The sequence below is a fragment of the Eutrigla gurnardus genome, assembly GCF_963514095.1.
Source record: "Eutrigla gurnardus genome assembly, chromosome: 11".
In the NCBI taxonomy this organism is placed as follows: Eukaryota; Metazoa; Chordata; class Actinopteri; order Perciformes; family Triglidae; genus Eutrigla; species Eutrigla gurnardus.
In genome coordinates, this window is record NC_139925.1 from 7,391,770 (window position 1) to 7,410,527 (window position 18,758).

At 42.8% G+C, this 18,758-nt stretch overlaps 1 protein-coding gene across 15 annotated transcripts in view; it reads right to left on the reverse strand.

The window, feature by feature from the left end:
• LOC311021393 (neurexin-1a) overlaps nucleotides 1–18,758 on the reverse strand; it is a 236,604-nt gene that overhangs the window by 42,915 nt on the left and 174,931 nt on the right. The gene's annotated exons all lie outside the window — the stretch shown is intronic.

The window sequence follows — 18,758 nt, forward strand, 5'->3', positions numbered from 1 at the left end:
ACATTTAGTAAACAAGTCAAATGTGTTCTAATGTGTGATTTGTTAGCTATATGATATATATTCTCCTTTAAAATAGTTTGAGTCTGAAATGATTGTTTGTTTTTGTTATAATAGCAAAATTATTATTAAAAAAAATCTGTTCAGCACGGCAACACCAAATAAGTATTATACATTCCCATAATACATCCATAACCATTCATAATATTTTGATTTGATTATTTATAAACAGAGCAGACACTTAAAATTCTAATTTCTGGTAAAAGTATAAAGGGCAATGGTGACTTATTACAATATAACAGCATCTAAATGGAATAACAATGTCCACGAGTTGAAAACTATGTTTGAATACAGCAGCTTTTTCGGCCAATGGGCTCCAGCGGAACAACCACTAGATTCTCAACAGACTGCATGGCTGTTTGTTATGTTAAATAACAATTAGCTGTTTTAATGCGACCAGAAAGGCGGTTAAATTGTGCACTTTTGACTCTTATTAACCGGAAAATTGGATGAAATTGTACATGATTAGAGTCGCTTTTGTTCTCCATGGTGTTGCTGGGGTCCTATGGCGTTCACATCTGTCACCCCCTACAGTCACATATATAGAAGCATATGCTCTCATTTTTTGCTGTGTGTGATATTATAGCTAATGCAGTAAAACATGCTGGGATGACCACGAGGCAGATTACTGTATGGATTATCGTCATGGATTGGCAGCCATACTTATATATATGTGCTATTGAATGTGGTATTGCTGTTCTTAGAAAAAAATAAACATTTTAACAGCAATGTATACTGTCCATTTAGCCCTTTATTGTTTTCATGACACTAGTTCGATAAATTATATAGTTAGTGGTTAAGAGTATCCCCTCGAGCTCCAGTACTCAATGTTACTGTTATGGGCTTTTGTGTGATGCTGCCATCTGCTTCTTTAAAAGTGCAATCTATTTTTATTTCATCTTTGCTTCAGCCATTCATCCATCTCACACACAGACACAAACACAATCTTCTCTGCCACCTTTTCAGAGAATACTGTACACACCCTTACCATCAATTAAAAAAAAAAAAAAAGAGGGGATATCACCGAATCTGAGCAGTTTGTGCGGGACTGAATGGTTAAACTGCAGCGTAACGCCGTTCATTACACAGAGAGTGTAAAAACATAAGCACGGAAACATTAAGAGTGTCTTAAAAAGGAGGTTTGAACCCAGCTTAGCCTCAGTCTCCCGGGTTCACGTGCTATGGGTATCTGCTTTAATAACCTCCTTCAACGGTAAATGATCGCAGTCCCTGAATCACGCCGCTTAATGCGGCTAAGACGCTGGCGCAGCCTCGCTCTCTCTGCTTATGAGCCGCAGTGAAAGGAGCATCTGGTTGGAGGCTCAAACTACTGTAGCAGCGCAGCACTCTGCATGTCATTATCCAGTCAGCACCGCCGATACTACACTACATCTCCATCTCGCTCGCAGACTCTCCCATATGCAAACAGACACACACACACACACCCCCACACACACACACGCACGCACACACACACACACACACACACACACACACACACACACACACACACACACACACACACACACACACACACACACACACACACACACACACACACACACACACACACACAGAGCCTCCGTTCCCTTTAAAGTGCAGAATGAGTCGAGCATGTCTCAAGAGCCAGAAGCTAAAGTGCAATTAAAACCATTTGTAATGTGTCACACTACGTTAGCAAAACTAGGACAATTGTATGCTTTGTAATGTAATTCCAACAGATTATATAATCTGATGCATTTAAACTACAGCAACCAACATCATTTACTGATTCCTTGTGGGCATTAACACAAAAAAAAGAAAAGCAGATGGCAACAGTGAGAGCCGATCACATCAGGTTGTCTGAACTGAATGGGCGAGCAGAAGATCCGTGGACGGCGGTGTCGTAGTGAAACTCATGTGAAGGGATTTGCCCTCTTCTCTGGAAACCCTTCAGCGGGATCCAGCAGCTCCTCAGGCGGACTAAATGCAGTAAGAGGCGGCGGATACCACAAGCATATATTCTAATATGTAACCTAAGTCCAAAATCTATGATTCCAACGGGGAATCTTCTTTCAAGGACTACCACATACTGAGCACATTAAGTCAGAACTTTTTAGTACCATTGCGCCTGGAAAAAAAAGCTGGAAGAGACAGGAAAAAAAAAGAAAAAAAGAAAAGGTTTAGTGGAGGGACCAACCCAATTAAAATCCTGCTTTTAATAGCCTCCTTCAATTGACTTTTAATGTTCCCCATGGTCTCGTTAATAAATTTACTGCATTTAGTCACAAACTGCCAACTCAAATTTCCATAGCATAAAAAGAAAAGCCTATTTCACAGTCTTGAAAGAGATGCAGAGGTAGATAAAAGCGGGTGACAGACAAAGGACAAAAAAGCAAACCGTTTAGGAAGTCAGATACCAGATGAAAGATAAGAGCTAAATCTTCAGGCTGAGGGAAACACAAAGTTACATCTCGGTCATGCTTAAAGCCCCGTGTTTCTCCCAGATTAACGTGATTAACTTTGACTGTTATTGCCTCTTGCCCTCTGAGATAGGCCTGGCTTTTGCTTTTAATTCCAATATCCCCCCCCCCCAAATTATAATCCAATCCATTTTAGCATTTCTTGAAATTCGATCTACTTAGACATGTCGTTTCTCACTGAGAGGAGCCTAATCCCGGAGCTCTAATAGAGTGCAGACTTATGTAAGGGAGTGATTGATAGCTGCTTACATAAACCCAATCCAGTACACCCTGTACAATTTTAGGGCTGCTCACTTTGGAAGTGCTGCTCCCCCTCAGGCTGCCCCTGTGGGAGCGTACTGTCCATACCACACCCGAAGAGCTCAGCCCTGCCTGACACTCCGCACGCTGCCTTGATTAATTGCTCATCAAGCTGCAATAGAGTTTAATTAACTGATGAAGTTGATCCACCATTCTCCTCTAATCTGCTCTTTTTTTTATGCTTCTCATCCTTGCAGCTGGAGGGTGGAGTAGCTGCCGCAATACTCAGGGTGTCACTTTCTCGTTAAAACTCCCCATCTGTCCTCATTATACGACCATAGATACTTGTTTTACTAGCTATAAAGCTGCAAAACAGCCTCCGCAGACCAAGTGTTTTTTTTTTCCTGTAATTATTAGCAGCACTGAGTAGCATGATTTTTTTCTTCTTCTTCCAATCTGTCAACAAAACCACATCTGAACAAATATGTTCAAGTCAGAGAGAATCCCCTTAATGGCAGCTTAGGATGTAACACGAGAGAAAATGAACTTCATAACAGCGGTATAAATAATAAATCAATTAATAAATAAACCATTCCGTCTTTATGTTTTTTGTTTAAATGATATGGTATGTTCATAATCTACTTGAGGCTGAAACAAACCCGCGTGTAGAAGAGACACTGAGTTGAAATGAGCCACAGTGGAGTGAGCATATTTCTCCAGCCCACGTAGAGGAGACGGAAAAGGACAAGACAAAAACAAAAACCAAAAAAGGAAGTGAGAAGTGCTATTAGAGATTGTGTCGAAACCTCCTCTCCAGTCTTTGCAAAGAAAAAAAAAAAAAAAAAAAAAAAATGAGCACCACTGTGTAGGCTGTAATGCTTTGCTTGTTTATGAGTCATTCGTGTTGACAACCATTGTGTACCCGTCACATTTCATATCTCACCCGCCCGACGCCACGGGACGGTAACACGTATCCCTCCGGTGTACGTGTCTGTGAGGGGGGTCCGTCGGCAGGAGGAGGAGGACCTCCGTCATCCCTCTGTGTGCGTTACATGTTGAGGGGGTATTACGCTCTCGCTGTAGAAGCTAAATATCTTAATGTAACTCGGGTCGGCAGACTGCTCCGTTCACCTTATCTTTTAATTACCTCTGACAGTGTTCCGCTTCTCCTTTTTTTTTTTTTTTTTTTTTAGCAAAGCTTAGTTAATAAAATTACAGACGTAATGGAATAATTAGAAGAACCCCCGACAACCCCCCCAGCAGCATGTGGTCCATCAACTGTACATTATGCCGTAATTCATCTCCAACCTGCAATTATGGGTCGGCAAACACGTTTATGCAGCCGCTCAGAAATAGTGAATTCAAAACAAACCGAAGGGCAGGAGAGAAGGACTTCTGAGGGGTTGAAGAGAATCAAATTTCACCCTCAAAGGAGCGCCACGCGATACATTAAGTCCCTAATATCCCGAACAGCTTAATCGCGTTATGGACTGTGACAAAACTACAGTATATCGTCCTTATAAGGAACGGTTTCATTTCACACTAGTAGAAAAAGTCCTTTTGACTAACAATACAAAGATGTATACATGCAGTACTTACATGTACTGTGTCACTAACCCAAACTCTCTGATACACACTTTCCCCCAGAGTTCCCAGCTTTTTTCCCAGGTTCGTTATCGCCGTCTGACATTTAGGTGCCATCACGTTGATGAACGCGGCCGTGTCTTGGCAAACACGTTAACATTCCATTGTTGCACGCGCAGGTGAGCAACAAGCCCCTTAAACAGACAGACCTTGACATCAAGTGGGCACATAAAATTGATTTACAAGCATGTGGAGGCATACTGTATACCTTTCAACACCTTTATCAGCCTTTAAATCAGCTGTAAAATGTCGGATGTTTGACCATGTGGTTTACTTCCCTACTGAAGCGCCATTCGGGATATTACTCGGCACTATTTGATATTAAACCCGACGTCAGAGTCGGATCGGCGAGGCTCGTTTTACAAGGGCATAACTGCCAGGACGAGCTACTGCAACTCTTTGTTACCGTCACTATTTACTGTGAGGGCACTCAGAGACATTACTTACAAAACTACGTCCACGGACAAAGTTGTTCAAACAGGTTTCCCATCCCCGTTCATTTTGGCTGTATCGCCTCGGAGCGTTTCCATCGTGGCGAGGTATAAGTGTGCTTGCTGGGACCTCGGCTCGTTTCAAAATCAAGTCCGCCGGCTAAAGTGCCTAATTATCTGTGAAGTTGGCTTGAAATTGTTTCCATTGCTAGGAGTCTCCTTTAAGTAGTTTTCTGTAGGCGAGCTTCATCAAATACATCAAGTTAATAAATCATCAAGTCAGCCGCGGCGACAGTTTAAAGGAGGGCGCTAACAAGAGGCACACTCCCACGGCAGCGTTAGAACATAAAAACATTCATTTATGTTCACGTATAATACAGCAGCACCTTCTTTGTGGGGTACTGCCGAGAAAACATACGTCACCTGAGTGTTCTTACAGGAGGATTAGAATAAAAACACAATGTTCTCCTCATTAGCGATACAGCAGCACTGGAGTTCATGAGTTCATCTTCGGTTGAAAGTGACAGTAATGGGAGCTGGACAGTGGTACTTTGGAAAAGGCACCGCTCTTTCTTTTTTTTTTTTTTTTCATTCTTCCTGAAATGACATTTTGCTGTCCGTCTACGCCTTTTCTCTCGCTGCGTCTTTGGCCCGCCTGTGACACATTCCATCAAGTGAGGTCAACAGATATCTGAAATTTCGTTCTCTCCCTCTTCTGTCTCGCTCAAAGAAATCAATTCAGGTTTCAGGTGATTCTCCTGTCCGTCCACTTGTGACAGCTGGCTCGCAGTCGGGGTGAGTTGACCTTCGTCTCTGTCCTCTCTGCCAGGACTTCCTGCGTCCCCCCTGAGCATACTGAAGGGGCCAGCTCACTCCATCTCTACGATTCATATGGCTTTCTGGCTTAAAAAAGAAAATCAGCTATAATGGTTATGGTCTCCTACACCCTACTATAGCCCTGACTGCACATATGTGGATACCTTAGCGTACTCACATAGCGTATTATTACTGCTATTATTACTTCTATCCATACAGTACAGACCTCCATCCATCCATCCATCCATCGTCTGCCGCTTATCCTGTATTCAGGGTCGCGGGGGGTCGATCCCAGCTATCATTGGGCGAAGGCAGGGTACACCCTGGACAGGTCGCCAAGTCTATCACAGGGCATAGAGACAGACAACCGGCGGGAGGAAGCCGGAGAACCCGGAGAGAACCCACGCTTACACGGGGAGAACATGCAAACTCCACACAGAAGGAACCCAGAACCCGGGAATCGAACCTTCTACCCACTACACCACCGTGCAGCCCACAGTACAGACCTGCATAGTATATTTACCAGACTCTATCACTGCTGTCACCTCTACCTACCCTGTAAGTAGCATGTTCATACTCTGAAATATGTAAATACTCTATAATTGCATCTCAGGTTAGATACTAACCTGCATTTCACTGTGTGCGTACTGTAAACAATGACAATAAAGTTGAATCTTATCCGAGTATGAAATGGAAAAGGCCGAGCCGGGGACATATGCCTGAAGGCAGGGGACGTATGCTATGACTGGCCCCGGGACTCCCACCATGATAGGGATCCACATCGGGACATTTGGTTGCGTCTGCTCGGATTATCTCCAGCAGGAGAAGAGAAACAGCTGAGTTATTCCTGCGCGTCAGAATGTATACTTTACATTTACGCCGACGGCCCGTTCTGTTCTTTTGTTTCGGTGAGATCACTTCTCATTAATATGCAGTTCTCTCTCGTTCTACTGAAATCTGCTCCGCTGTGTTTTCCCACCGTATCAGCTCCTCGTGGAATTACGTGACAGGTTCTCTAATCTTGTGAAAAGGTGTCACACACATTTCACCCCAGCGATGCCGAATCACAATCTTAACACCGCTCACATAAATTATGTCACGATTCTATAATTACGGCATTGTGTTTTTCAATTTAGAAACGTGTAATTATTTGGGTGACTGATATAACAATTAATTCATTACACGCAAAATGTGTCATCGGCGGGGATAAAAGATTCATCAATGGATTTGAGGTCATAAATCTGTAAATATGAGCATAATAGAGCATAACGGAGTACAACCAGGGCCTACTTTATTGAAGAGCAGACATTCTTTCTGGCATTTAAACTCTCAAAACGGCTCTCAGCTTCCTCACAGCTCCACTTTTGGCTCAGTTTGAGATAAAAAAAAAAAAAAAAAGAACGTCTAGAACTAATGCAACCAGCACAACTCCAGGCTCTCCTTGCAACACATCAGTCATACTGGTGGACTAAAACAAATGGACTCACGCTATGAAATAAGAACTTTTAAATCACTATATGTATAGTTTATTATGGGAAGGCACTGCTTGTTTTTTTTACTGCAGCACAGAAGTGTAACAAATTCATGGACGACATTTGAACGTAATAATATGTTGATAAAGTTATATAGTGGTTAAAGCAGAAAACATTTTTCATAAGAATGTGGATCGAGCATTTTATAGTAGTGTTTCACAATCAAATGAAGACAAATATACAAATATGGATTTAAATACTTCTGGATGGACATGTAAGCATAAAATCAATCCTCCTGCAGTTTTTCAGTATTTCAGTTACTTATTTATAATTGAATGTGTTCCTCAGTACAAGCTGGCTTCAATCTACATGTGTTCATGTCTGTTGTTGGGAGATCCATTAAAGTTATTACATGAGAGAAACGTAAATTGCAGCTCTTTGTAAGAGGTTTACTGCGGGAGTTAATAACAACACAACGATTGCAGCAATAGTAGTGTTTTCACCACATGCAAGAGGACTAAAGTGACAGGGATTCAGACAGGTCTGGTATGTCTTCTCTGTAACCCGTTGTGCATTCATGTCCATAATCATCCACATAAAGAGATGGCCAAGACGTTTCTTAAGTGCAAAGGAACGTGTTGCACAATATTTCCTCATTTGTTGGCCTTTTGCAACTCTAATTCCAATTATTTACTGTGAAGCTCTCAATGGAAATACATGAATTCACTCATCAGGAGCTATATATCATGGCCTGAGTAAGAATCTTGAATTAAGAGGATTTATTGAACAACATACAATAAATGAGTGATATTTTCAGATACTTTCTGCCTTCCCTGCCTCCAGTGTTGTTCAGTGAGGACGGAACATGGGATTCACTATTGGGGTCAGAAGTGGAAAAGGTTTGAGGAGGTTTCACCACATCAGAGCAAAGCTGCACACCACTCTGCTTCTAAAAGAACCGTTTCATCCAAACCTCAAAATTCTGGATGTTCCCCATAATACTCCATTTCTACCTCTGCAACTAAAATAGCCACGTGTTTTTTTTGAAGAGGAAGAAGGAAAGTTTCTTCGGGTAAAAATAACACGGACCTGTGAATCAACACCACAGCCCCCATACTGTAGATCCACGTTCTACTTTAGGCACTTCTAAAAAAAGGCTCATCATGCTGTTGGATTTAGAGCAGTGGGTGTCTTCCACAGTCTTGAGAAACCACCAATAATTTTGAAAATTAACGCAGTGTTGCATTTGGCACCAGGAGCGAGAAACTACCGCCTCTTACATGTTACTGCCTCTAGTTTCTAGGAAAGTACGTAAAAGAAATAGCCTGTCATTCCATAACTTGGCGCTGTTTGTCGTGTAGGGACATTTATGAGTGAGTCATTTGTCAGCTTTTCATTTTCAACAGAATAATTTCCCGGCCCCTCGTCGCTGTAAAGAAAATCACAAACGATTTGCTATTCATTGAGCGAACTGTCTGTAAACACAATCTGTAGCTGCAACAAACAAAAGGATTAGTAATAGAGGTTTGGGGTTATTAAGGTTGTTGCTATTGTGAGGGAAGGTAGAAATGCAGTTATGGCAATTGTCATAAGTGTAGCACTCATACAAAAATGTATCCTTAGTGTAATGCTGCATACTGAATATCTGCTGCTTGGCCAATGTTCAAACTCAGAATTTAGATGGAGAGCAACAGCGCCGACGCCATCTTATAATGAAAAACATGATGGACATGTGCTGTAAAAACAATAGCCATTAACTAGTTCCTAGATGTCCACCGCTGTAACGGCCAAATGGCACACCCTGCCAGTTACCCAGAGGAAGAACAGAAATACATTACCAAACACCCATAAATGTACATTGCCAATAGCTGCCATTTAACTGGGTTAATGTGTTGGGGAGCCTTTCTTCCTTTAAGACAACGCTGGACTACTTGTTTCTAATACTTCCACAGAACTGGGAGAGTGCCAAGCTTTAAAATTGCCACCATCAATCAAGAGGTTTTCAAGGATGCAACAAGCAATTTCATGGATGACTTTTTTCAACTTCTCCGACATTATTCCCCATCAATTCGTTCCTTTTATTCAGCCCCACTTTCTCTTTGATTCCAACGCCGGAGACAAAAAAGAGTCCCTCAGTGCCTTCTCACTTATTCATGTCCGCTTACTTCTATGTCTTTTAATGTTAACTTAGCTCAAACTGATTTTCCTATTCCCACACCGAATCGGTTCATCTCCGAAGAGGAATACATTAAAAGATGTGGAACAAGAGGTGTTCAGTTATGACAAGGTCTATGCTTTACTGGAACCTCAGAGGAATGAACCTCGCCCTAGATTTAGAGATAATGGAGGACTATGGTTGCTTTCACAACATTTTACAAATGTCATTCTGCACCATTGTATCTGCTCTCAGGCCCCGTTTTCATTTTTGGCAGATGAAGGACGTCGGTGAGTGTCGGGCAGCTGGGAAGATACAGTTCCTGTGTTTGTGATCCAGAATCAAGACTCTCCGTTGGCCCGCAAGTGGAGTATCCTTTACAGCAAATGGGCGAGGTGAGATCTAATCATTTTACCCCAATCAATCAAAAGGAACGGATGTGATATGAATTCTTAAAAGGCGAGCTGAATGTGCATCTTTGAAAGAAAATCATAGCATGAAAAAACCCCCCAGAAAAAAGCACAGTGTTTAAAGAGGAAAACGAGTACCTTAATATTGATTCCTGGTTACAGAAAAAAGAAGAAGAAAGAATCCATATTTTTAGTCTCCCACATGTACTATTTAGCCACAATAAAAATAATTTAACAGCAGCAGTCAGACACACAGGAAGGGCTGTCCTACTTCATACTTCGTAACAAAAAAAGAGATTTCCTACAAACCAAAAAAAAGGAAACACATAACCGTGAAAATGTGTGATTTCTTTGGTTTATGGGACATTTACTGATATTTTTCTCTCCGAACATATCTTCTCCAAACAGAAGGAGGCTGATACTTACACAGAACCCCCTAAAGAAAAGTGGGATCATTGTCTTTATCGCCAGGTCCAGCAGCTATCTGTGAGTGAAACTGACCCGTGTCCCTGTGCCGATGGGTGCTTTGATAAAGTGCAGGCGACTGTTAGGCTAAAATGGAGCTACCTTAATAGAATCAGGAGTATTAGAGAATAAATTGGGTCTTAATCTCTTTTTGATGTGCCCCTTTGCCATGTAATTTCTGTTAAGGCTGCCGAGTATACAGCTGAGTGATGACTAAAGACAGCAATGGTTTTCTCAGTTAGAGCAAGCTGGCCGACCGTAAATTAATGACTTGCTGCAATTGGCAAATCACAGGACCTCAGTTCAATCTGTTTTAATGGGGACATGTTATACTCATTTTCAGGTCCATACTGGTACTTTATACTAGCTAACACGTACTACTAACATGAGACACATTCATTTTCTCATGCCGTCTGTCTGACCACACCTGTATCCACGCCTCTCTGTAAACACCTCTCTGTAAACACCCTTCCCACCCTTCTTTTTCGCTAGCAAGGCAAATATGGCGTTCCTTTTTAAAAAGGTAGTTTTCAAGCTATGGTTGCATATACTCAGATGGGGGGTGGTGTATTCTAATCAGCCTGCATGTGAAATAGGAAAGGGAACCAAATCTGATTAATACAACAAATTAGCATAAATATCCTATTTCTAGGGATAAAAAGTAAATAAGTTTAACTTCAAATTATTTCTTGTTGGTTTTCACAAGCTGAAAGCACAACCTTCAACACCTGCCAGCTTCCTCCTTCCTCCTTAAAATGCATCTCTCTCCTCGGCCCTGTGGCAGGCTGACATTACGGTGCCGAAGAAAATACCTGTGAGGGCCACAGAGCTAGGTGACAAGTCTAGCCAGGGGCCGTCATTATGAGCCAACTGAGCCGTGAACCCAAATACATTTTCATTAAGTGGCAGTGTTTTTCTTTTTCCATTCTCCAAATGAACACATTCCCACTGCAATCATCAGCATCCCTTTAACGTGGATCTCAATCGTCTAAATCAACGATGAGGCGGCATAGCGGTGCGTGCATCCCCAGCCGCGTCCAACCCACTCGATTTCAGGATTGTGTCCAATTATTCTCACTTGTCATTTATTGTGGGTGCAGTGAGGAACACCTGCTCGGGGATAAACGGGGTGGGGTGAAAACCTACAGATGGAAAACGCTGACAGCGGTGAAGACAGCCTCTCTGGAAGGTGGCGACAGGTCGACGCCGAGTGACAGATATTTGGATGTATGTCATGTCTGTTGCGCTGACCAGGCACTTTCATCGGAGCTCAGTCTGCTGTGATGCAGACTCGTTTCTGCCTCCCTTCCCTTCCTATGTTCACTTACTGCATTGTGTAGCACATGCAGGTCTAGCTGAACGGCTCCGCCCAGATACGTGGCCGTCCGAGCCACCGTCTCGTTCGTCTTCATGGTCCACGGTGGTTATTTGATATTCATCAATTGATTATCATTAGAGGGACTGAACTTTGGAACTCTGCACCGTGCAGCGATTGAATGGTCACCTAAATGAGGTATCGACACATTTTAAAAGTTGTATAATGAGGACGCCAATTACATCTGCTCTAACGAGACCAAATTGATTAAGGCAGCCTCTTGGGTTGCATCAACAAGCAAATTGATGGAAGAAAAGTGTGTGATCCTCGGGGATCCAGTCATTTATCATTTATTCCGGAGATTATTTAGCACCTTCTAATGAGAGGATGTCACCTCGCCAGAGGCTTTGTGTGCATATCAACGTCTCTTTTCACCCCCATTCTGTAATTAATTATCTTAGATTTTGACCCAAATCCAGTTTTGTATCCGTTAGTCTGGGATCGGCAGCCTGTTTTCTGGACTGTGGTCGTTTGTTTTCTGGGCTGCCGGTTACGGCACATGAAAGGAGCTGCTTCCTGCTGGTGGTGAAACTAGAACAGAGCAGTCAGGTGTTACAACATCACACCTTCAAACCGGTCAGAAAGGAAGCCCAGTGCTTTTTGATTGGGCCGCTCCAGAAGTTGGGGCCAGGATATAGAAGAAAGGTAATTTGCCGATACCCTCCCCACCCACCCAAAGGTAACCTAGATTCTGCATGCAGGGTCATTTCTCCTCCCAGTCCGGAGATAGACAACACAGTTCTGCCTGCTGAGTTCTGGCTTGGTTCGACTCTCCTCTGTGCTTGCTGACGCCGCTAACCGCAGAGTACCACCCAGACCTCCAGATAGTAGCTAGTCCAGCCTCATTGATGTCAGCAAACTATCCAGACCTTGTAGAGCTGCCTAGTAATTGGGTATATAGACCTTTAGCAGCATCCAAAGTAAAAACATCTCTCAAAATGCAGTGGTCAGTCCGTAACACAGTCATAAAGTGGTTAGTAATTAAGAGTGTCTTGTAAATTCTCTTTTCAATTGAGAGTCACAAGAGTAGCCTTGATCCATACCATTTCCATCTCCGTTTCATCATGAATATGTAAACTGCAGCTACTTTTCGGGTAAAACAGGATCTGTAGAGGCCAAGGCACTGTGATGAAGACTTGTGTCAGGCCAAGTGAGCTGGAACTGATGGTGCACATAATTAATGGTCTGAAATAGACTGAGAATTAGTGCTGGGCTGGGATGTTAATTGACTATGATACTTGGGCTGGTGCCTCTCAGCCCGAGGCTCTTACTCCTTTCCCCCTGCTTTGCTCTCTCACATCGCTTCGATTTTCGCTGTGTCCTATTTCTTCCTCGCTTTGCTTTCTCCCGATTTGCGCCTCCTACTCAATTCCCCTCTCCCTTTTTTCAATCTCATTTTCCATGTTCCTTATCCTTCCCTTGTCAGTCTCTCTTACCTTGAAGGTATCTGGGGATTCAAAAACAGAGAGGGAAAGACATGTGACACACACTCCTCATGTTGAAGCAGCCACCTACACAAACGTTGCAAGCCTCAGTTGTTTCATACGGGACAGAGGAGTCTCTGTAAGGATGCCAGGGTGGTAACACTAATAGGACTGCCACACACACACACACACACACACACACACACACACACACACACACACACACACACACACACACACACACTTTGTACAGCATCCTTTTCCATAATGCATCTGCTCAAAGAGATGACCTGTGCAACTCTGGTGAGCAAGAGTGTGGGAAAGGTCGTGTTTGTATTTGATAAATATGCAACAAGGTCATAAATAAGCTGGCTCCAGCACTTTCTGGAACCCCCAATTTCCCTGACAGATTTTTGAACTTTGCATGATGCATTACTGTGACAGGTGGGACATGCAAATTATGTTTTTATTCACATCAAAGCAGAAAACAAGCAACAAACAAACACCACTATTTATTTGGATATATCCAATTTCTAAATTTCTTTCTCGGATCTCGCACTACAAATAACACCACCAGTGTAGAGACATTTAAAGAGGTATTCCAGCAATTAAGTATTGCACTTTTCAGAGCGTTTGTGGGTCTGGTCATTAAGGAAACAGACATCAGCAGAGGTTGAGATATTCTAAATGTAGTCCGTAGTATGGCTCAAAACCCCTGGATCCTACATCCCCCATCATGCAATGTGTTAGCACCTCTCATTAGACCATCCCTGCCTGGTAAAATCAATACTTCTTTTAAACTTCACTTAAAAATAAGTGAAATCATAATTAAAAAAAAGATTATACGTTATGATATAAACAGTGCTGAGACTGCTAATGATAATGATTCAATGATAATGGAGCGATTCCAAACTCATCATCACTGTCACACCCAAACTAAACATACAACCCGGTCGAGGAACTTCAGTTTTGATAATAAAAAAAAATCAGACGCTGCCAAAAACGTCTGGCCCCTCATTAATCTCCTGTGCCTGACTCCCAGGGAGTGACTGGTGATAGAGAGGAGAAGCAGAAGATAGAGCAGAAATGAATGACTGGAGTGAACAAAAGAAGTGAATTAGAGAGAAAAAGAAGACACATGAAAGCAAGGCTGGACAGATGAGAAACTGGATCACAGGGAAGAGAGAAGGCAGCACAGTATAGAGAAGGTGGACTTGGATGGGAGCTAAAGAGAAAGGGGTTCAAGGTAACGAGGAGCTGGTCTGAAGGGAATCGGCTGGACTGAAGGTATACGCTCGCCTCGCCGCTCCATCGGAGATTACATCGTGTCCACATGCCTCGTTGTCCACGGGCAGATAGCAATCACTGTCATCCCAATACATCCCCCATCACAAGCCATTACTCTCTCTTAGCCACAGATTCCTGCTTCCTGGCTCTGCACGTTGCCTCGGTGATGAACCTTCAGACATCACGCTGTCGCGGAGGTCTCGCCTGCCACTCCACATGAGCATTACCTCCCGTATTACTAAGTAGGCTTTGTCTTCTTCTTTTTTTTTTTTTTTTTGCGTAGGCAGGTCGTTGCTGAAGCAGCTGCTGGCCAGAGCAAGGGAAGACGGCCATTGATTTGTAACGCTGAAGGACAGGCTGAGGTTGGAGGCCTGAGGTTGTGGGGCTCAGCCTGCACCGGCTGTCAGGGTTTAAAGGCTGCTGGAGTTCTGAGACAGCGCAGCGTACAGAGGCATTTATCATCAGCAAGGTAACTGGCTTCTCTGAAAGCAACTCAGCCGCAAAATGAACAGCTGCCACGGCTGCTCTCACACAGACCCCACCGTTCTTTCTGCCTTTCACCAGCCTAAGTTCCCGACAACAGGAAACAAGTCAGACATATTGTCATTCAAATACATAACTGTTCACAAAGAGACTTATTTGTCTGAGTGGAAATGACATGTTGAATTGGAGGGCTTCTAAACTGCACAGTGTATGCAGGAAGGAAACAAAAAACACTTCTGCAATCTGGTATGCATGCGTTCTGTGTTTGGACCTTTCACAATTTCCGGCTTTATGGAAATCTGTCTCTCTGACAGCGTATCCCTGACAAAAAAACAATTTAAAGATAAACTGAAAAAGCTGCCAAAATAAGATGAGTCATCTCATCTTTTTTTTTAAATAATCTGACGCCCCTATGCTGCCTCGCCCAGATATGCACAATCCATGACATGAGATCAACAAGGCTAACAGCTCTTGTCGAAACATAAACCACTGAAACCCTGTTCTTTACACCTATCCAATTTACACCCATCGGCTATGTGGCTGGTATTTGAATTGCCTTTCTAGAAAGAGACCACACTTTCATTTCACTTAAACCTGTAAATGCATTCCCGCTTGAGAGTATGTGATATGAAAAGAAAAAAAAGATGTTTTGTAAAATATGCAGGTGTTCCCGTAATCAAGTATTCGGTGGAAACATAATCCTGTTTTTAAGTGGATGCGGAGTGTCTGCAATGTTATGGCTGTATAATATAAAGAGGAATGCATACTAATATGTGTTCTATGATACTTGAAAGATTGTATATACAGTGTGTCACACACTCCCCACATTTCTACGTGTACTGGAGAATATTTTAGCTATGCAGGCTTGTTCTTTTTTAATCACTAATAGAGCCTCCTACAGATTGCTCTTGAATCTTTATCACAAAGGCATTAGAGAAGTGTGTCCCTCGAATAAATCAGGTGTTCTTAACCAGATGCCTGTTCTATTACCACAGGGGAGAGGCGTTTGTGTGTGTGTGTTATTTGTGCATTAAATGACCTCCCTTGTAAAACAATAATTAAAATCCCCCTATGGATATAGAGTGTATTTAACACCTGCACTTAAAAAACATGTTTGTTTAGGATGGCAGCGCACTTTTGCCCTTCCTTAGAACAATTCATTTCACCTCCCTGATTCACTGCCATTCTACCGTGGCTTCAACTTTGATTTCCGTCTATGTCCAGCTCACGGTTTCCATATCTCCATCTTATTGAAGCTCAAACAGAATGTGGACCCATTTCCCTGTGCAGCGCAAAGTGTTGGGGAGGGCTGCAGATTAAAAAGCCTTCCCCTGGGTGTGCTCACCAGGCTGTTCAGCGCTGCTCGCCAGGGAGATTCACTACATACATTCTCTTTTATGGCCCTTTCCTTATTCATCATAACACAGCTTCAATTTTATTAACTTCTCCAGCCAAGCATACATCTTTGCCCGGGCCATCGGTCATTTCCTCTCTATTTCCATCCGTACAGCACCCATCTCCACCCGGTTCCCCCGTGATGCTCGTATGCACGTATACACAAGACCCACACCGTTATCTGCTCACATGTATACAGATTCAACACTGGGGAAGGCTGAATAAATGGAGGCATTTCTTTCAATCCAGCCTGGTCTTTATCTTCCTGTTGGGTAAGTGTTGTTCTCCAGCTGTGGCTTGCCTCGACACTGTCTCTGGCCCAGCTGGCCTCCTGTATAAAATATGCCGAAGTGGAAATACAGCCGTGACGCTAAACATTATTTTATGTAAAAATGGAAAGGACTGAATACTGTGAATATTGAGCAAAAGTATTGAACGATGAAATGTTGAAGAAGACTGCAGTCTTACTGAGCCATTATTCCAGTCTTTTTAAATGTTAATCAATGCATTTACCGTGCACCTTCACTTAATGTGCAGCTAAACAAAAACAATCATTGCATTGTTTTAATGTTGAGCAATACATGCATCGATAACGTGTAGTAGACTGTATATTTAGAAGCAGAGCGAGGATGCAGGATTCATTTGTCCCAGAGACCATGCGGGTTAAGAAAAATGCATAAACTAACATTCACACACAAGGGCATCCGTTCAATTGCATTCAATGTCATGAAAGGGAGCGACGTATTTGTCATGGATGTGGTGACTTATGCATATACACATTTTTTGGGAGGTTCCAATCTTAAGGACACAATGGAGTCCCAATGTCCTATTTCATAGCATTACATGGTATAAAACATCCGACTTCACACGGTTAACAGATTTGAGATCTATTTTTAGTGCCTTTTCTGTCCTTTCCCGAGGCTGTGGAACTGCTATACCAGACGCTGCAAGAAAGGCAAATTTCACCGGTCACAGTCTTCCCTGCCATAAGAAACGGGCATATGTCCTTGAACTCAACAGGGAGGCAGCGTGACAAGACCAGTAAGACTACTGTGATGACTTGAGCTGAGCGTACTAACGCTGGCTGCAGCGCTGCGCTAAGAAAAAGCTGAAGTGGAAAAGTGGATGCAACGGATCCCACCGCCGACTCACGGGGAAGTTGACGGCGTGAGGGCCATCTCAGCGTGATACGCTTTGATGGAAGGAGCTTTAGCCCATATTGTATCATGAAATCTGAAGTTTCTCAGAGTGAAGAAAATGGGAGGCCTTTCATGCTTGGGGTATAACGTTTACCGTTAACTGCGAAAGGCAAGTGCTCTATCTATGTTTGTACTTTACCCTTTTTAGCCATGGGACTAAATTATTCAGTATTGCAACCCTATAGCAAGACAACTGGAAACCCACTGTACAAGACGTGACACACGGTGTGTCAGAGTTGCTATTTATAGTACTATGGATGGTGCAGTATGATTGTCACTAGCCAAGATGGTCTTTAACTGCAAATGGTGATACATATAGACCGTATGCCTCTGAAGTACAGCATTAATTAATCCATCTTCCTGTAGAAGTGGCGGTGCATGCATATGCTGCTAGCTCCCATGAATTTCACTACTTTTTTTGTTGTAAGTTGTTGTCTTTTTGTGTTTGTTACTGGAGCCAGCAAACAGTCATCAGCATGGGGAAAGGAAGTGTGAGGGGGGGATTTAGTGCAGCGGACCTTGAGAGAATGAACGCCCGCGGCCGACCACCCAGCAAGACCTGACGGTCCAAACACCACCGAAAGCAGAGGCGACTGCCCCAGGAGGAGAGGCGAGATGAAAGCTAAGACGACCCAGCTAGGACCTAAAGCTACTCCACCACCCCGCCCACTCCTGGCTGCCTGATGTTCGGACGCAGGGAAATAAGATGGATGAAATAAGACTCCAGGCTAAGCCAGCGACGGGAGGTGACTGTTGTGCCCACGTCTTTACAGAGACCTGGATCCATGGTGGCATCCTGGATCAAGCTGCAGTTGACAGGTAGGCCTCGGGACAGAACGCAGGACTCCAGTGGAGGTGGTGGACTCTATGTTTACATCAATGATGTCTTGCTGTTCAAATATATTAAAAGTGTATGGACAATGTTTCTCTAATATCAAATATTTAATGTTATGATGCCAGCCAAAGGATCAAAGAATTATCTTTGTTGCTTTCTTTTGTCTTGCATTTCTAGTGGCTAACTCATTATGCATTCCTTGTAAAACTATAGAAACCACCAACTATTATATCATTATTGGTACTTTATTGTATTTGTAGTCAGCTTGGCTAAGTACCAGAACATATGTGTACAATCCTGCACTGACCTCCGTGTGATAAAATGCAAAACTCATTACCAGCTCACGGTTTATTAACATTTAGTTTAATGTAACGGGTTTCATGTTACACGCTTGTATATTCATGTACCTGAATTCATTCATTCAAATGATGAGGTCGCCCTATCTATGTTGAATAGTAAACATGCATGAAATATTGAACAGCACAGAAGTACTGTAGCCTGAAATAGAATATTAGCTCTAATGTCTTTTATTCAGTTTTCCCTCATCTTAAATCGCTGTAATTGAAAATGTTTTGCATTCCATAAAACAGGTTATTTCACAATATTTC